This window comes from Canis lupus, chromosome 6 (genome assembly GCF_003254725.2).
Source record: "Canis lupus dingo isolate Sandy chromosome 6, ASM325472v2, whole genome shotgun sequence".
Taxonomy (NCBI): Eukaryota; Metazoa; Chordata; class Mammalia; order Carnivora; family Canidae; genus Canis; species Canis lupus.
The window spans coordinates 21,302,328-21,307,732 of record NC_064248.1 but is presented as its reverse complement, the minus strand read 5'-3'; the positions used below and the strand labels follow the sequence as shown (position 1 = coordinate 21,307,732).

General features: G+C 39.6%; 1 pseudogene; it reads right to left on the bottom strand.

Moving 5' to 3' along the window:
• Window positions 1-3,522: 3,522 nt before the first annotated feature.
• LOC112640225 (5'-AMP-activated protein kinase subunit gamma-1-like) lies at window positions 3,523-4,932 on the bottom strand (annotated as a pseudogene).
• Between the last annotated feature and the right edge of the window lie 473 nt (window positions 4,933-5,405).

The following is a 5,405-nucleotide window of genomic DNA, read 5'->3' as shown; positions in this document are numbered from 1 at the left end:
TATTAACCCCTAACAGAGGGATCCCTGGGTGGCTCAGCGGTTTGGTGCCTGCCTTTGCCCCAGGGTGTGATCCTGGGGTCCTGGGATCGAGTCCTGCATCGGGCTCCTGCAGGGAGCCTGCTTCTCCCTCTGCCTGTGTCTCCGCCTCTCTCTCTGTCTCTCTCTGTGTGTCTCTAAAGAATAAATAAATAAAATATTTAAAAAAAAACCTAACAGATGATCTGCAAATATTTTTTCCTATTCTATAGGTTGCCTTTTCATTTTGCTGGTTATTGCTTTTGCTATGCAGAGGCTTTTAAGTTTGATGTAGTTCCACTCTTTGATTTTTGCTTTTGTTACTTATACGTTGTTGTCATATCCTAAGAATTGTTACTAAGACCAAAGTCCAGGAGCATTTCCCTTGCATTTTATTCTGGTACATTTCATAGTTTTGGGCCTTCCATTTAAGTCTTTTTTTTTTTTTTCAAGATTTTATTTATTTCTTCATGAGAGACACACAGAGAGAGGCAGAGACACAGGCAGAGGGAGAAGCAGGCTCCCTGTGGGGAGCCTGACGCAGGACCCGGGTCTCCAGGATCACACCCTGGACCGAAGGTGGCCCTAAACCACTGGGCCACCAGGGCTTCCCCCATTTAAGTCTTTAATCCATTTCCGTTGTGAGTTGTGTATGACTGGGATCCAATTTCATCCTTTTGCATGTAAATATCCAGTTTTCTCAGCACCATTTAAAAAAAAACACTTTAATTATTTATTCATGAGAGACAAAGGCAGAGACATAGACAGAGGGAGAAGCAGGCAGGACTCGATCCCAGGTCTCCAGAAGCATACGCTGAGCCAAAGGCAGATACGCAACCACTGAGCCACCCAGGTGTTCCCTCTCAGCACCATTTATTGAAGAGGTTATCCTTTCCCCATTAAGTATTCTTGGCTTCTTTCTCATGTATGCGTGGGTTTATTCCTGGGTTCTCAATGCTATTCCATTGGTTTATACGTGCTTTTATGCCAGTATCATACTGTTTTGATTACTACAAGTTTGTAATAAATCTTGATATCAAGAAGTACATTTTGTTCTTCCAGCCTTGTTTTTCTTTCTAAGGATTGCTTTGGCTATTCAGAGTCTTTTGTGCTTCTATCTACATTTTGGGATTGTTTTTTCTATTTCTGTAAAAAAATGGCAACTGAAATTTTGATAGGGATTACATTGAATCTATAGATGGGTAGTACAGATATTTTAATAACAATAATTTTTCCAACCCATGTACATGGGATATATTGTATTTGTTTTTGTCCTCTTTAATTTTTTTCATTATTGTCTTGTAATGTACAGCAAATAGATGTTTCATCTCCTTGTTTAAGATGTATTCCTAAGTATTTTATTATTTTTGATGCCATTTTAAATGGGACTTTTTCCCAGATACTTTGCTGCTACTGTGTAGAAATGCAGTTGGAATTTTATAAGTTTGTTTCTGTATCCTGCAACCTTACAGAATTCATTTATTAGTTCTTTTTTTTTTTAAGATTTTATTTATTTATTCGTGAGAGACAGAGAGAGAGAGAGAGGCAGAGACACAGGCAGAGGGAGAAGCAGGCTCCATGCAGGGAGCCCGATGCGGGACTTGATCCCCAGTCCCCAGCATCACACCCTGGGCTGCAGGTGGCGCTAAACCGCTGCGCCACCGGGGCTGCCCCATTTATTAGTTCTAATGGGGTTTTTTTGTGGAGTCTTTAGGATATTCTATGTATAAGATCATAACATCTGCAAAGATGATTTTACTTCTTTCTCTCTGATTTGGATGCCTCTTATTTTGTTTTCTTGCATAATTGCTCTGGCTAGGACTTCCAGTACTATCTTGAACAGGAGTATTGAGAGTGAGCACCTTTCTTTTGTTCCTGATCTTAGTGAGAAATCAACCTTTCATTGTTGAATATGGTGTGGGTTCATCATATAGGACCTTTATTATGTTGAGGTATGTTCCTTCTATACCCAATTTGTTTTTATTATGAAAGGATGTTGAGTTATGTCAAATACTTTTTTCTCCCTCTATTGAGATGATCATATTATTTTTATCTTTCATTCTATTACTGTATATCACATTTATCGATTTGTAACCCAGGAATGAATCTCACTTGATCACGTTGTATGATCATTTTATTATGCTGTTGAATTCATGTTGCTAGTATTTTGATAAGAATTTTTATATCTATATTCATTAGGAATATTGGCCTGTAGTTTACTATTCTTATGTTGTCTTTATCTGGCTTTGGTATCAGAGTAATGCTGGACTCATAAAATGAGTTTGGGAATGTTCCTTTTTCTTCAATTTTTGGGAAGAGTTTGAAAAGATTGATGTTAATTCCTCTTGAAATATTTCTTAGAATTCACCATTGAAGCCATCTGGTGCTGGGCTTTTCTCTCTTGGGAGGTTTTAAATTATCAATTCAGTCTCCTTACTTATTTTTGGTCTGTTCAAATTTTCTATTTCTTCATGATTCAGTCTTTTTTTTTTTCATGATTCAGTCTTGATAGGTTGTATGTTTCTAGGAATTCATCCATTTTTTCCTAGATTATCCATTTTGTTGGCATGTAATTGTTCATAGTAGTCTCTTATGATCATTTGGGTTACTGTGGTATCAGTTGTAATACCTCCTCTTTCATTTCTGATTTTAGTTATTTGGGTCTTCTCTTTTTTTCTTTGTCCAAAGGTTTGTCAATCTGTTTATCTTTTCAAAAGACTAGCTGTTAATTTAGTTGATTTTCTCTATTGTTTTTCCTTTATTTCAATTATTTCTGCTCTGATCTTTATTATTTCCTTCTTTCTGCTAACCTTGGGCTTAGTTTGTTCTTCTTTTTCTAGTTCCTTAAGGGGTAACGTTAGGTCTTTTATTTGTGATTTTCTTTTTTTGTTGTTGTTTTAGGTTCCTGTCCTTTTAATCAGGATTGCCATGAAAAGCAATAACCTCAGCTAACCGCTTTGCCCTCCTTCTCCTAACTCCTTCCCCTTCATATGTATACAGCACAGGAACCCAAAGACCTCCCCTCCCCTCCATCCTCTCCATTCCTATTAGGGGAAGAAATGTCACTAAACTTGGGTTTACCTTCTCCCATACAGCATGAAGCAGGATGAATAAAAATACCTTTATGAAGTGCTTTGTTGTGCTATTGTCTTAGGGTGGAGTCAGAGGCAGAGTTCACAGGGCTGGGTGAAGTTTGAGACTCTCTTAGAAATCAGAATTTTTCTCAGGGTCACGGAACCCGTAGTTTGCTCAGAAAAGGGACTATGCCTGAAAGGATAGGGACTACGCTGTATTAGGCTGAGTTTTTCTCAAGAGTATTATGAGGATAAGGACCCCTTAAAATCCATTCTCCTTCCTCTTCCCTTACCTTCCCCAGCTTCCAGGTAGAAGAGTTGGGGTCTCCTGAGCAGGGAATAGTAACAGTTCTCTCAAGATCTCATCTGTGATTCCCAGGGTGGGTAGTGAGTCAGGCTTATCCCCTGTTGCTGTCTGACCTCTTTCCCCACTTTAGGAGTTTTTGTCTTTGCCTGTGAGCACCAAGGCCTGAAGGATGTCAATTAGTGATACAATTTCCTTGACTGCATCATTCTTATCCACCACTACACACAGGCAAATCTGTTTCCACGAATTAACCTCTTCTCCACCAGAGATGGTCTCCAGAGTCTTATGAAATAGCATTGAGGACATATTTATTTATTTATTTATTTATTTATTTATTTATTTATTTTAAATTTTTATTTATTTATGATAGTCACACAGAGATAGAGAGAGAGAGAGAGGCAGAGACATAGGCAGAGGGAGAAGCAGGCTCCATGCACCGGGAGCCCGACGTGGGATTCGATCCCGGGTCTCCAGGATCGCGCCCTGGGCCAAAGGCAGGCGCCAAACCGCTGCGCCACCCAGGGATCCCCTGAGGACATATTTAAAGATTTTATTTATCTATTTATTTTAGAGAGAGAGTGCACATACACGTGAGTGGCAGTAGGAGCAGAGAAGAGAGAGGAAAAGGGGAAAGAATCTCCAGCAGATTCCATACTCAGCAAGGAGCCTGTTGCAGGGCTCAATCTCACAACCCTGAGATCATGACCTGAGCTGAAACCAAGAGTCAGATGCTTAACTGACTGAATTATCCTGGCACCTCAAGGACACATTGAAAGCAATGTGATCAACATTGTAGAGCTTTGGTCACTGACATATCTAGGTTATTGTAGGTCTTTGCTGCTGCCAAATCAATAACATAAAACTTGGAGTGGATGTCCAGCACACGCTCTTTCTCATCTACCACTGGCAGGGTTGAGCATCAGTGCTGTACAAAATGTCCAGAGCCATGTAGACAGAGGTGGTAGTGTGGCCCATAACAGTGTTGGCCTAGGTTCTAATCTGCAGGTCTTCCTGAGACTTAGATATGAACTCTGGCTTGGGAAACTCAGTGAACGAACAATTTGAAGAACTTGAGAATGTGTTTATAGGTGAGGATATATAAGGTGTTGCCTGGTTCCAGGTCAATTACTGGCAGCCTATGGATCTTATTTTGAATTAATGAAGAGACGGCATCAAACAAGCTGGCATTAGAAGCAATGCAGACAGGGGATTAAAGAAGTCATGTAGGTATACTTCCCTCCACTAGGTATACCTCCTGGTTGATTAGTAGTTGTGCAGGAGATTGGTGAAAAATTCCTGATGGCCAGCATACCCACAAAACCTTGCTTCTTACTTTCCGACAAAGGCACAGCTCAGATACCATTAGTTGCCAAAGAGGGAAAGAAAAAAAAAAGCTTTCTTCACCTACAGAGAAATATTAAATATAAACAAATCGGAGCTTTTGGGAATCATGTCATAGCTGTCATGAGACTTCATCAAAGTAGTGTACATGCTATGGTTGGATTCCGGGGTCCCTTGAGGATACTCATTTTCCATAGCTGGAAGCTATCCCAAGAAGTGACCATCTCCTTTGCAAGAGATACTGGCTGGATTCTTTTGCTCTAGGAAGCATGCTCTCCTTTTTCTCCATGAAGGCATTTATTGCTTTAAACTTTCCTCTTAGAGTCGCTTTTGCTGCATCCCATAAATTTGGTGTGTTGTGTTTCCATTTTCCTTTGTATTGAGATATTTTTTTATTTCCCCTTTGATATTTTCTTTGACTCAGTGGTTGTTCACGAGTATGTTGTTTAATTTCCACATATTTGTGACTTTTCCAGTTTTCTTCTTGTACTTGACTTCTAGTTCTCATACCATTGTGATCAGAAAAGACATCTGGTATGATTTCAATCATCTTACATTTGCTAAAAATTGTTCTGTGACCTAACATATCTATTCTAGAGAATGCTCTGTGTGTGCTTCAGACAAATGTGTATTCTGTAGGGTGGAATGTTCTGCATATATTTGGGCTA